Raw genomic sequence first — 15,785 nt, 5'->3', positions numbered from 1 at the left:
AGAATCTATGGCCACAGTAGTATGATTAATAGAAAAGAGTTTTCATAGAAGTCACAATTGGACTTGAGCTAATCGACTCTATCATATGACTGATTTTGAGATTTGATGATTTATCCATGACCTGTCATCTAGTCAGGACTCATGATAGAGGGACTGAATCATATGTTAACTACATCTAGAGATTTATTTCAGTTCTACTAGATTGTCACTACATACGGCTAGGTGTCACTAATAGATTGTGAGAGCTCACTAGGATTGTTCTGGATTGACAATCTTTTATGGGTTAGAGTGAATTGTTCTGATCCATTGAAAAGAATTTCAATGATACTTTGATAGAGATCATTGTATATCTCACTACCAGATAGAAATAAACCTATGGGGTCATATAATAAAGAGAATAGGTCTAAAATTAGTAATTGAGCTTATGAAGTATCAATTAGGTTTAGAGAAACCCAATTTGATTTAAGATAACCTTGCCAGCACATGGTTGGACCCAATTCCTCTTTTCGTTTGGATTTTTATTTGATAAGATAATTTAAACTTAATTATCTGCTAATAATCTAATGAATAAGATTAATGAGACTTTAATTGTTGGATGTCTAAGGTTATGGGTCAATTAAATTAGGGTGCAAATTTTTAATTAATTTTTTTTGGATAGTTATTATGGGGTGCCACCTTGATTTGATCAAGTTGGGTGTGTCCTATGATTAGAGAGCTTATCAATCTGATATGGGGAATCTCTTAGATGCTAAAGAGGGTGTGTTTAATTGGATGCAAGGGCTTCAAGAGTTGACACCTAATAGGATTCCTAATATAAGTTTGATAACTTAAGTTATTAGGAAACCCAATGCAAGTAGGACTTGTATTATGAGATTGAATAGGATTCAATCCTCATGTCCATTTAAAGGGATCTTCTCTAAGGTTCTTAAAGCATCAAAACTAGCAAACCTCCACATCCAAAAACTCTCCCCATGCCCTCTCTTCATCTCCCTTCTCCTTCTCCCTTGGGCATCCCACACGCCCCACACTTGGGACGTCCCAAGTTCTCCACGCCAAGGGTGTTTGACGCCTCAATTGGTGCTGGTTCTTGGTGTCTAGTAGCAACACAAAGCAAGAAAAAATATTAGAGAAGAAGAGAAGAAGAAGATCAAGGAAAAAGATCAAGTGTTGATCATGATCTAGGCTTCATTCAGATTCAGCAGGCTGAATTTTCTTAGAGAAGAAAATTCAATTCTAGAGGACTGTTCCAGGCTGATCCCAAGTGGATACCCAAGAGGTTGAATACTTATATATCTAGAAAAAAAATTTTCTCTTTCAGATCCAAATTCGAAGAAAAAGATTGCAAAATAGGTATATAAATTGATCATAATCTGAATTTCAGCATATGTCAAGTTCAGCACATGAATTAGATCCTTGTGGTTTTATATTTTTATGCATACATGATTTAGATTAAAAGTATTTTAATCTTATATTCTACTATGGTGTTTAAAAAATAAAATTTTAAAACACACATGCATGTTCCAAACTTCAAATTCCAATAGTGGTATCAGAGTCACAGATTTCATATTGCTGAAATTGTCATATAAGTTTTGAAAAGAATTTTAAAATCTAATTTTTCTTTGATATATAAGATGTATAGATAAATTTTAGAATCTAAAATTTAATTTTAAATTTAATTTTAGAACATATATTTGATATGTGAAAGTATGTATTGATCTGAATTTTGATCTAGAAAGAGTTCTACTTCATGTTTATATGATACATAGATACATGCATAAGACTTGAAATTTTATATGATCTAAATTTTGATTCATATATGGATATATGATTATATATTTAGATCATAAATTTACTTTTGATATGATCTATGATTAGTATATGAGACATATGATATCATATTGTAGATCTAAATTTTATTTAGATATAAATTTTACATGCATATATGTGATATATGTTTGTATGCTAAATTTAAAAATTATTTTTATAATTTTAAACTTACTTTCATGTAAAGAATTTAGATCTAAAATTTTAATTTTAGAATCTAAAATTTATGTTTGTGCATGAGGGTTTTGGTAATGAAAAAATCAAAAATTAGATCATGTAATAGGATTGCATCTAAGATTTTTAATTGGAGTCATATGGGTCTAATTGGATTAGATAATTGATCGAACTGAGTCAAGTATTGATTAGACTCAGATAAATTAAGTTAAATGATCATGCAATTATTGTTGATCAAATCGTTTGAGCCCTTTATATAAAATCGATTAACCTAAGGACCTAATTTGGCTCGATGGTTTGAGCTTGATTCACTAGAGTTAATCTGTTTGGACCAATTGACCTATTGGTATCTCAGACAAGTTAATGAGATGTGGTTATTTAATTGATTCTATTTGCATACCTGGTTAATTTATTGGTGTCTAAGAAAAGCAATGAGGGGACCCTCACTGATCTCCACTTACCTAGCCAATTTGAAAAATTAATCTTAAATTTGGTTACTTAGCAGTTTGGTTTAACCCATACCAGTTAGATCGGTCATATGATAACTGATTAGATGAGACCTAAACCTAAACTTTCTCATAAATATTAAGCCCATAGGTCTTCTACCATTGTAGATGTGCGAGCGTGCTACTGGTGTTGATTGTTCTCGACTGCTCACAGTGGTTCAGTTGCATCGGAAATATGCAACACTATTTTAGCAAAGAGTTGCTCAAGCGTAAAAATGAGATTGGGCCCAATAACTGTTAGGTGAGGGACCTAATGACAGCCTTACACCTACTTGTGAATGGTGGGTCGACTTAACTAAGAAGTGTGGGCAATAACTATTAGGTGAGCCCATATGACTTAGAGACAAGTCGCTGCAACATGCTTAGAGAAGCATCTGGACAAAGAGTTGCCTATGCATCGGTGTGTATGTTATCAGTAATTGTTAAGTGAGGTGTATGTCATCGATGGGACTGCATCACCCACTAGGAATCTTTTGCCACGTTAGGATTTTTATTTCCTTCTCGAGAAGTGGAGGAATCTAATAAATTAATGAGAGTCATTGTTTGCATCATAAAGTCTCTAAAAGTAAATATAACCATTAAGTATAAAAGTCTAACTTGAATCTTTATTCTTGCAGTTTAACAATGTCAGCCTCAAACCCTCTAGCTCGCATCCTTGAAACAATCATTTGACTGATACCAATTATAAAGACTAGCTCAGAAATCTCAAAATTGTCTTGACTTCTAAAAAACTAGATCATATCTCGATCAGAAATCCATAGTATTACCAAATCATTCTATTACTGAGCAAAGGGTTACTTTTGAAAAGTGAACAAATGAAGACAATCGGATTAAGTGTTATATGCTGACGTCTATGTCAAACAAATTGCAAAGTTAGCATGAGCATATGCCTACTACCAGGGCTATGATCACTCACCTGCAAGAGTTGTATGGTGAGCAAAGCCCATAGCGTGCTTCGAGGTATAAAACACTCTTCAACTTGAAGATGCGTGAAGGGCAGTCAGTCTATGAGCACTGTATGATAGTGATCCAGGACATTGAGGAGTTTGAGAAGCTGGGGCTAGAAATACAAAAAGAATTATAGATGGATCTAATTCTTCAATCCCTTACAAGTTTATATAGTCAATTTATTATAAATTTTTATATGAACAAGCTCGATTGTACTATACCCAAACTGGTCAACATGTTGGTCACTACAGAGAAAACCTTGAAGAGTTCAAAGGGCACTATTCTCGCTGTGGAGCGGACTTCTTCTAAGAGATAGTCTACTGAAAAGAAGAAGACAAAATCTGCTAAGAAGAAGAAAAAAGAGAATAGGCCAAAGAAGGATGTTCTAACAAGACTGAAGCAAAGGAAAAATATTTTCACTGTCATGCTGAAGGCCATTGGAGGAAAAAACTATCCAAAATATCTGGAGAGGCTAAAGACCAAAAAAGATGATAAACCTTTCGAAGGTATGCTCATAATTGAATCTAACCTTGCAATTTTTTCTACTTCTAGTTAGGTATTAGACTCTAGCTCGAGTGCTCATATATGCACCTCAATGCAGGATTTAATAGAAAGTAGGAGGTCGAGGGAAGGTGACATGTGTTAGATGTATGTCCTAGAAGCCAAATGGCTGACACATTGTAATAATTCTAGGACATAATTTTGTACTTAATATATTGGTATGATTAATAAAAAGATAATCTTTTTTTTTTCATTTAAGTGTGATGTATCTTTGAATTGACCATGGAATTAATATTGATACATATTCTCAAAGTGTTGAGAATTAGAGATATATATTTAATTCTAAATACTCTCGATCATAGGATCATTATGAGGATGGTGATAGATCCAGATAGATTGGCATACAAATCACTTCCTTCGAGATAGATGAGTTTCTGATCTACCGTATAGAGACAGAGCAATGAGTGTGGGTAGTTGTTAGAGAACAACTAGTACTGAGCATGACCATACGAGAGATCACTTGGATTTTTATTCAATCGTCAGTGATTGCCTCGATGCTGTAGTGTGTGACTGATCCTTTGACTTGAGATGGTATTACTACTCGTAACGAGGCTATTGAAGTTTGACTGACACATAAACATGGATCTCAATGAGCCCTGATAGTGGATGTTGGCGACAGTTGGTCCACTGTAGGAGTGGGGTGCACATCAACACAGGATCTATCGACCTTGATAGAGAGGAGCAGTCCTATGAGATTTGAAAGGCTAAGTCTAAGAACTATGATCATAGTAGTGTGATTGATGAAAAAGAATTTCCATAGAAGTCACAACTGGACTTGAGCTAATCGAATTTATCATATAACTGATGTTAAGGTTTGATGATTTATCCATGACCTTCCATTTAGTCAAGACTCATGATAGAGAGACTGAATCATATGTGAACTATACCTAGAGGTTCATTTCAGTTCAACTAGGTTGTCACTATATACTGCTAAGTGTCACACTGATGGATTGTGAGAGCTCACTTGGATTATTCTGGATCGACAATCTTTTCTGAGTTAGAGTGAAATTATTTCGATCCATTGAAAAGAGTTTCAATGATATAATGATAAAGATCATTGTATATCTCACTTTCAGATAGAGTTGAACCTATGAGGTCACGCAACAAACAAATTAGGCCTGGAATAAGTAAATGAGCTTATGAAGTGTCAATTGGATTTAGAGAAATCCATTAGATTCATGATAACCTAGCTAGCACATGGTTGGACCCAATTCCTCTTTCCGTTGGGATTACTTATTTGATAAGATAATTCTAACTTAATTATCTACTAATAACTCATATAAATAAGATTCATGAGACTTCAATTGTTGGGTGTCTAAGGTTATGGATCATATTAATTAAGGGTGATAGTTATTTTTGGGTGCCACCTTGATTTGATCAAGTTGGATGTGTCCATTGATTAGAAGGCTTTTAGTTTTCTTATAGGTATTTTGTAGGTATATTTTGGGGTGTCTAATTATGGGTGCAAGGGCTCCAATTGTTGGTGCCTAAAGGGTCTCCTAAAGTAAGTTGGATAACTTAAGTTAATAGGAAACCCAATGTGTGTAGGACTTGTATTATATGATTAAATAGGATTCAATCCTTGTGTCTATTTAAAGAGACCTCCTCTAAGATTTCTAGAGAATCCAAACCAGTAGCCCCTCTTTCTCAAAGGTCCTCCCCACACCCTCTCTTCCTCTCTCTTTCTCTTCTCTTGGGCGTTCTACACACCCATCCCTTGGGATGCAAGTCCCAAGGAGTTACATGCCCAAGGTATTGGGCATCCCACAATTTGCTAGTTGCTGGTATTTTGTAGCAGCATAAAGTAAGGAGAAACTGTAGAGAAGAGGAGAAGAAGAAGATCAAAGAGAAAGATCAAGCATTGTGATCAATACATTAATTATGCCACGAGAAGTATTATACCTGTGCTATTTAATCTCTATTATTTTATTTTTTTTCAAAAATTATCAAGTATAAAGGCCTAATTACAGATCGACTATGTGACCAAGCCTGAGCTCGAATCCAAGTCGATTAGGTGCATATCCAAGTTCTAAGATCACAACACCTGATGGACTAAGCAAATGTGCATGAATTTTAAAATATATTTAATGCAAGGCTTGGCATGTTATGAAGTCAATAGATTGTATGCAAGCTTGGACGTGCATGGTTTTTAGCACACAACCCTCCCAGTGGCTTAAAAGAAAGCGGTTCACATGATAAAAACTGACTTTTTAGATGGGACCCATACGATTTGGTGTTGGGAAGTTAACTATAAATAGAGGAAGTGGTGCGTGGCTTATGCTGGTACATGGGTTGGCATGGCATGCGACCTTTTGGTGTTGGGACAAGTGCTGGTAAGATGCAGAAATTGGATGCGGATGCTGGACCAAGAGCTGAGAGATTTAAATGCATCGCTGATAGGTTAATAAAAGTGGCATCCACGCGGTTTGCGCGCGAGTTAGGAGCTGGCAACAAAGACTCATGAAGCAGGCAGAACTAATGCGGGAACTACGGAACAGATGCGAGAATGTGGTGTGGAAGCATTTATGTGACTTGGACGTGGCTTGGAGCTTTATTAAAAGGAAAACCACAAGAGCGAAGAAAGAAGACACGCTGGACACCGCCATTCTCCATCTCTTCTTCCATCATTCTCATTCCATATTTCATCTAGCCTAGCCCTCCAAACATCCAAAAAGCTTTCACCATCCATCACACACCAGCCCTCCTCTTCCATCTCCAACCTTCCAAACAATCCATCTGCTCAATCTCAGGATCTCAACGCGCAAGAGTTCCATGGAAGGCTAGACTCCTTCAACTCGAAAAGACGATGAAGCCTGCAACACAGATTTATTTTCTTTATCTTGTATTTATTTTCCATGCAATGAAATAAAAATTATTTTATGCTTCATGCTCATTAAATATTCTTTCTTATTTCTTAGAGTTTGGATTCGACATGTATGATTTATTTTTTTACAGACATGCCGTGATCTATAGATACGGTATGCGATAGGAGAGATAGATTGTCACATTTTAAGTTCAAGTCTCTAACTTGTAGTTGAGTTAAGGTAATCTATACTCTGGACGGACGAGCCATAATCCTAGGATATGGTTCGTACCTATGCAAGATAAATTACACTGCTTCTGAATTACAAATCTCATCATTGCGATACAAAAGTAAAAAAAAATAGAATCTATTTTACATGGTGGATTCTGAATTTTTGAGGTTTCTTTCCTATTCAATTTTCTTTCGTGAATTAAACTTAAATTATTATTTTCTTAGTAATTAATTAAAATCAATCTTCTCTTTCTTTATTAATTATAAATAATTATCTAAGATCCCTGTGAAATGATCCTAATTCATCCTAGCTACGTAGTCAGTTAGAATTAGGTTTATTTTTGGTGTCCTGACGATGTGCATCAAATTTTGGCACCGTTGCCAGGGATCTTGGCACGGTTGATTTTTTTTTTTAAAAAATATTTATTACTTTCTTTAATTTATAGTCTTTTTAGTTAACTACTTTATTTACTTGTTTGCTTTTTGTTCTCTTGATATATAAAAAAAATATTATAAATATTTGCTTACTTACTGAATTGCTTTAGTTTATTTTCTTTATATTCTTGAGTTAACTTTTAATATAATTAAAATTTTCTTTTTATTTTAATTGCTTAAAAAAAATTTATCTCTACATTGACACCTCATAAGCCATTTAGAAAATTAAATACTTAATCATAAAATCTAAAAAGAGAAATAAATTGATTTAATTTAGTCTTGACTGTATACTAATTATGAAGATTGGACATCTTGGTTTGTTGCATCTCATCTCCATAATTAATCTTAAGGGCAATAACCCATTAATCAGATAAGGTGAAGATTTGATCACCCTTTCTTGATCCAAAAATCATATCCTTCATTTCGCATTAAACCAAGCCTTAATTTTAAAATCAACTAGACGTCAGCCCTAAAAATTTTGAGCTCAATAGGACAAGAAAGCTCTAGAGTTGAACCGAGTGCGGATTGATTAATTGCTCGATGTTTAAGGCAAGTGGTTAGAGAAAGTGGTTTTCAATTGGTTCCATTGACTGACCTAGCCAACTCAGTTGGTGTCTAAGAAAAGCAACGAGCAGGAAACCTCCCACATCTTACACTTACCTGACCGAGTCAGTTAGTCAGTCTTGAGCTTGGAGTGCTCAAAGACGGTCTTGAAAGATAGGAGCTGTCTAGATCTAGGTTAACCCTAGCATAGAGAGTCTATGCTTGTTTAAGTTGATTGCAATTAACATCCAAACATTAACTAATTTCTTTCTTTTCATAGATTTAAGATTCTTAGGTTCTTCTCTTTAGATTTCTTCACTCTTTTCTCACTTTATTAAAATATATATATATATATTATAAAAACTAAAATTTTTTGTGTTTGCTCTAAAGTATAATTGTAGGGTGTATGCTCGGTCGTAGATCGTTACGATCAGAAATCCAACCTTTTGATCCAGAAATACAAAGAACCTTTAGAGTCAACAGACGTAAAAACATGAAACGAAATCAGGAGAATGATCCACCTAGGCAGTTGAAGGAGTACTTTACTCCTTCCATATATATGTACTCTCCTTGTATTCAAGTGCCCCCTGTGGAGGCCACCCAATATGAAATTAAGTCCAGTATAATCCAAATGTTACCTTCATTTTATGAACTTAATAATGAGGACCCTTATAAACATCTTGAAGAATTTCTTGAGATATGCTCAACTGTCAAGATTCATAACTTCTCCGATGATGCTCTAAGGTTAAAATTATTCCTTTCTCACTTAAGGACAGCCAAATACTGGCTACATACTTTGGATTCCATGACTATATCAACCTGGGACCAGCTGCAAGGAGAGTTTCTCAAGAAATATTTTTCCATAGAAAAAACTAATCAAATAAGAAAAGCCATAACTAGTTTTTCCCAATTAGATGGAGAAATATTTCATGAAACATGGGAGAGGTTAAAGGACCTTATTAGAAAATATCCCCACCATGCTGTACCCAAGTGGCAGTTAATCCAAATATTTTTATGATGGGCTATCTGAAAGACATCGATAAATGGTCGATGCATCATGCGGTGGAACATTCATGCTCAAAAGTGAGGAAGAGGCATGGCAACTGTTTGAAATTTTAAGTAAAAATTTATTACATCATATGTCTGCCTCCATTAGAGATAAACCCATGTTAAACCCAAAGAGAGGTAGAATATATGAAGTAGGAAACTCAATAGATATCCATCATAAGGTAGATGAATTGTCCCAAAAGTTAGATCGATTATTAAGTATGGGACATTCCTCTTCTCCATCTTATCAGATGCAAGATATATGTGCATTATGTTCGTGCCCCACTCATTGTGTGAATGATTGTCCAGTTGCACCACAGTTTTCTGAATATGTATAAGAACAAGTCCATCAGCCCAAACTACTCATAGACCAAGGAACAACCCCTATTCTAGTACGTACAATCCAGGATGGAGAAACCATCCAAATTTCTCATGGAAATCACAATAGGTGGTTCCTCTAGTGCAACAAAGATCAGGTTATTGGATGCGGCTTATAGGCATCTATCTCAATCACAATACCAGAACCCTCCTTAACCCACCCCGAGTACTCATAACTTGGCTTTCGAAGAAAAGGTGCTGCAAGCACTTAAAGGACTAGAAATGAATACCCAACTCCTTCACTCCCATACGCAATCAATAGCAAAGCTAGAGACCTAGATAGGTTAGCTAGCAACAGCTTTCAGTAGGAGGAAAGAAGGTAAATTACCTAGTCAGCCTATTAATAACCCAAAAGGATAGTACATGGCTGAAAGCACCATTGGTCCTGAAACTTTTCTCGAACATGCCAAATCGATTATGACCCTTAGAAGTGGAAAAACCTTAAATCAACCTGAAATAACCCAACAACAAGAGCAACCAATTCTAGCCACACCAGAAAAGAAGAAATCTGAAGAGAGGAAAGAACCTGTTAACCCAGCACATGCACCTAAGGCTCCATTTCTAGTGTTTTAGAATCCCCTCTGCCTCTTGATAAGAAGGGTATAAAAATGAATGAAATGTTGGAACTGTTTAAATAGGTCCAGATAATCTTATCCCTTCTCGATGCCATTAAGCAAGTTCGACCTATACCAAATTTCTAAAGGACATGTGTACACAGAAACGAAAATCAAAGGCACAGATACCAAGAAAAGTCCACCTAACTGAGCAGGCCAGCTCAGTTTTTCAGCAAATTGCCCCACCCAAACTGAAAGATCTAGGTACCCCAATTATTTCTTGTGTCATAGGGAACCTCATGATTAAGAAGGCATTATTAGATTTGGGTGCAAGTGTCAACCTTCTCCCGAGCTCTGTATATGACCTATTTGGATTTGGAGAGTTAAAATCCACGACAGTGATCTTACAACTAGCAGAACGATCTATTAAGGTACCCCGAGGAATGCTGAAAGATGTGTTGGTGAAAGTAGATGAATTCTATTTTTCTATTGACTTTCTTGTGCTGGATATGGAATCTGGTAGCAACCCTAGCCAAATACCGATCATCCTAGGTAGACCCTTCTTAGCAACCACTAATGCTTGTATAAATTGTAGGACTGGGGTTATGAATGTATCTTTCGGAAATAAGAAGTTGAGGTTGAATATTTTCAATGCATCTCAGGGACCACCTACGTACGACCATAATGAGATCAACTTGTTAAAGAAAGTTGTAAAAGATAAAGCTCTTGCCTTACTTAACTCAGATCCTTTATAGGCATGTCTAACATATTTTGGAATGAATAATTTTGATATCGATGGATACACTGAAGAAATACATGCTTTGCTAGAACCTCCCAATTTTAGCACCACTCCCCCTTGGACTGTAAAATATGAACAATTACCAACTCAATCAAGTCCTCTGGTACCACCCTTAGAAGCACCACCTACTCTAGAACTAAAGCCTCTTCCTGCCATGCTGAAATATTCATTTCTTGACCCAATGATACCCTTCCAGTGATCATTGCATCTGACCTAACTACTGACCAGGAAGACAAACTTATAAGGGTGCTCAAAAAGCATAAAGAGGCTATAGGGTGGTCGATTGCCGATTTGAAGGGTATAGATCCTTCTGTTTGCATGCATCACATTCACTATGAGGTTAAGGCAAAACCACATAGGGACATGCAACGAAGATTGAATCTGAATATGCAGGAAGTCATGAAAAAAGTAGTGAAATAGCTAGATGCTAGAATTATCTACCCAATTTGGGATAGCCAATGGGTTAGTCCAACCCAAGTAGTACCTAAGAAGTTAGGTATTACCATAGTAGAGAATAACGAGGGTGAATTAATTCCTACTCGTGCAACAACTGGTTGGCGAGTATGTGTGGACTATCGAAAGCTGAATGTCGTTACTAAGAAAGATCATTTTTCTTTACCTTTTATTGACCAAATTTTAGAACGGCTAGCAGGATAAAGTTTCTTCTATTTTCTAGATGGATATTCGAGATATAACCAGATCCTGGTATTCCCTACTGATCAAGAAAAGACTACCTTCACATGCCCATATGGAACATTTGCATTTAGACGTATGCCATTCGGTCTCTGCAATGCACCAGCCACTTTTCAACAGTGCATTTTGGCCATGTTTTCTGATATGGTCGACAAATTTTTAGAGATCTTCATGGATGATTTTTTGGTATTTGGCTCTACCTTTGATGATTGTCTTCAGAACCTAGCCAAGGTTCTCCAACGATGTATAGAGACAAATTTGGTTTTAAGTTGGGAGAAGAGCCATTTTATGGTTTGTGAGGGAATCGTGCTTGGACATATTGTATCCAAGCGGGGATCGAAGTAGATAAAGCAAAGGTTGAAGTAATCTTGAAATTACCTCCCCCAACCTCGGTTAAACAAGTACGATCCTTCCTAGGCCACGCATATTTCTATAGGCGCTTCATTAAGGATTTCAGCAAGATCTCACGACCCTTGTGCAACTTGCTTGCCAAGGAAAATTCTTTTGATTTTAATGAAGATTGCCTAACCGCTTACAATAAACTTAGAACTGCCTTAACCACTGCACCAATCATAAAATCTCCAGATTGGACCCTACCATTTGAAATCATGTGGGATGCTTCTGATTATGCTGTAGGGATAGTCCTTGGGCAAAGATTTAATCGAAAACCGTATGTAATTTATTATGCAAGTAAAAAACTCTTTCAGATGCTCAATTGAATTACACCACGACTGAAAAAGAGTTACTCGCTGTTGTGTTTGCTCTAGATAAATTTAGATCATACCTTTTGTGCTCCAAGGTCCTAGTATACTCCGATCATGCAGCACTGAAACATCTGCTATCCAATAAAGATACAAAACCTAGGCTGATTAGATGGATCCTTCTATTACAAGAATTTGATTTAGAAATTTTAGACAAAAAAGGCTCCAAAAACTTGGTAGCAGATCACATTTCTAGGATCCTGGTAGAACACAATAAAGAAATGATTAGAGATAGGTTTCCAGATGAACAACTCTTTTCAATCTCTTCCACTGGTCTTTCCTGGTTCGCTCATATAGTCAATTACTTGGCAGTGGGACAAATACCATCACATTGGACCCAATAAGAGAAAAATAGATTTTTCTTCCAAGTAAAGTACTATTTCTGGGAAGAACCAGAGTTGTTCAAATATTGCCCAGATCAAGTAATCTAACGTTGTGTCCTGAGTGTGAAGTCCAAAGTATTCTTAACTTTGCCACTCGCTAGCATGTGGGGGATATTTTAGTGGAAGGAAAACTGCAGCAAAGGTGTTGCAGAGTGAATTTTATTGGCCGACACTATTCAAAGATGCACATGAATTCAGTCGTAATTGCCTGCGATGCAAGCAAATAGGGAATATTTGAGAAAAGATATGATGCCCCTATCCCCTATACTTCTTGTAGTAGAAATTTTTGATATTTAGGAAATTGATTTCATGGGACCCTTTCCCTCCTCATTTGGATTTGAGTACATTTTGGTAGTAGTGGACTACGTATCAAAATGGATAGAGGCTATGGCAACCCAAACTAATGATCACAAAGTCGTGATCAAGTTCATTCAGCATAACATCTTTAGTCGATTTGGATGCCCAAGAGCATAATTAGCGATGGGGGTACACACTTCACGAATAAGCACTTTGACACGCTAATAAAAAAATATGGAATAACCATAAAGTTGCCACACCTTATCACCCCCAGACAAGTGGCCAAGTTGAGGTCTCCAACAGGAAAATCAAGCATATTCTTGAAAAAATGGTAAGACCCGATAGAAAAGACTGGTCAGCATGCTTGGATGATGCATTATGGGCTTACCGTACTGCTTTTAAAACATCCATAGGAATGTCTCCTTATCGATTTATATTCGATAAAGCTTGTCATCTATTGGTAGAATTGGAACATCGCCATTTTGGGCCATACGGCAATTTAACTTTGATATGAAAAATACGGGTTCCAATAGGAGACTTTAACTAAATAAACTTGAAGAGCTACGCAATGAAGCGTATGAGAATGTCAGAATTTATAAGGCTCGAACTAAACATACCATGATAAATTTATTGCACAAAAAATGTTCGAGCCCAATCAAAAAGTTTGTTTCTTCAATTCTAGGTTGCGACTTTTTCCTGGTAAACTTTGTTCATGTTGGAACGGACCTTTCATTGTAACTCAAGTATTTCCCTATGGAGCCATAGAACTCAGAGATCCTAAACAGGAGAACACCTTTAAAGTAAATGGTCAGTGATTGAAACCTTACAAAAATAAAATTAGCGATGAAGAATTAATTGAATCTGTTGATCTAATGGATCTAGTACCACCATGATATTCAGTTCAGTCTGACTGAAGACTTTAAACTTAGCGCTCCTGGGAGGCAACCTAGTTTATACATTTTTTTTAATTATCTAGCTTCTTTTCTTTTCATAGAAAAATCCAAAAAAGGCAATCAGCCAAGTTGGGGGGAGCATCTCATCCAAAGCCCAGATGGAGTCATGAACCAATCATGCCTACAAAGGAAGAATCCCTCACCTAACAATGAACGAGCACATCAAATCCAGGTGGTATCTTTCCTTGTAATTTCTTTCTCTATTCTACTTTGTTATTTTCTTCATCCATTGGGGGCAATGGAAATAAAGTTGGGGGGGAGAGAATAATTAAATTAATCAAGTCCTCAAGTATGACCATAATCAGTTTTGTATACCAAATTTTATCTTGATTTGAAGTAAATCAGGTGTTCTAACTGACAAATGATTAACGATTTAGATAATTTTAGAGATATTGAGGGGCAAATTATTAAGAAAACTCAATAAATGGTAGGTTTTAGACCAGAACAAATTCTAAAGTAATTTCAAAACCTTCGGCCCAATGATCTCAATAAAGAATCTACTTTATGAGGGTATAAGTGGAAAAATCAAAGTATGCATAAAGTTCACCTTACAGTCTACTTAGATTAATAAAATAGGTTTTTAGCATTTCTTACTGAGTAACCGAGCCCTTTCGCCTAAGTAAGCATTATGGTTCGCGTCAAAAGGTGGGAATGTGAAAGAACCTCTTGTAAAGTTAGTCTTAACTCATAGTCTTTTTGACTCAAGTTAGTAAGCCTGAGGGGTGTTCTACACCTAATGCCCTAAAGCCAACTGGTTTGGGAGTCATTGGCTTAAAACTCGCTATAAGGGTCAATTAGAAAGCTTAAGGGGTTAGGACATTGCACTGACTATACACATTAAAAAAAAAAAGTATAAGGGGACTAAAATGCAAAAAGACACTACACTAAGCCTATAGTAAGTTAGAGGACTTAAAGAGTGAAGTAGAAAGTTGGCAAAAGAAAAAACTCTAGAAATTTCTATGGACTTCACTCAACCACTAGATGGGTAGAATTGATAACCCAATGAAATATCCCTTTGATGATCTAGTCGGGTATCAATTGACTTAGAATTGCCACAATAACTCTGATTTCTAGGATAATTTGATATGTATTATTGATTTATCTATTTTACTCGAGGATGAGTAAAAGTTCAAATTGGGGGTGTGATCAATACATTAATTATGCCACGAGAAGTATTATACCTGTGCTATTTAATCTCTATTATTTTATTTTTTTTAGGAATTATCAAGTATAAAGGCCTAATTACAGATCGACTATGTGACCAAGCCTGAGCTCGAATCCAAGTCGATTAGGTGCATATCCAAGTTCTAAGATCACAACACCTGATGGACTAAGCAAATGTGCATGAATTTTAAAATATATTTAATGCAAGGCTTGGCATGTTATGAAGTCAATAGATGGTATGCAAGCTTGGACGTGCATGGTTTTTAGCACACAACCCTCCCAGTGGGTTAAAAGAAAGCAGTTCACATGATAAAAACTAACTTTTTAGATGGGATCCATGCGATTTGTGTTGGGAAGTTAACTATAAATAGAGGAAGTGGCGCGTGGCTTATGCTGGTATGTGGGTTGGCATGGCACGCGACTTTTTAGTGTTGGGATCAAGTGCTGGTAAGGTGCAGGAATTAGATGCGGATGCTGGACCAAGAGCTGAGAGATTTAAATGCATAGCTGACAGGTTAATAAAACCAGCATCCACATGGTTTGCGCGCGAGTTAGAAGCTAGCAACGAAGATGTCATGAAGCAGGTGGAACTAATGTGGGAGCTACAGAATAGACGCGAGAATGCGGTGCGAAAGCATTTACGTGACTCGGATGCAGCTTGGAGCTTTATTAAAAGGAAAACCACAAGAGCGAAGAAAGAGGACATGCTGGACACCACCATTCTCCATCTC

General features: G+C 36.3%; 1 non-coding gene across 1 annotated transcript; it reads right to left on the bottom strand.

Moving 5' to 3' along the window:
* Positions 1-8,902: 8,902 nt before the first annotated feature.
* Positions 8,903-9,008, bottom strand: LOC140852742 (small nucleolar RNA R71). Its single transcript, XR_012135642.1, has one exon. It is a non-coding gene; the product is annotated as a small nucleolar RNA R71 (small nucleolar RNA).
* Between the last annotated feature and the right edge of the window lie 6,777 nt (positions 9,009-15,785).

The sequence above is a fragment of the Elaeis guineensis genome, chromosome 11 (assembly GCF_000442705.2).
Source record: "Elaeis guineensis isolate ETL-2024a chromosome 11, EG11, whole genome shotgun sequence".
Lineage (NCBI taxonomy): Eukaryota > Viridiplantae > Streptophyta > Magnoliopsida > Arecales > Arecaceae > Elaeis > Elaeis guineensis.
This window is presented reverse-complemented; position numbering and strand designations above follow the sequence as displayed.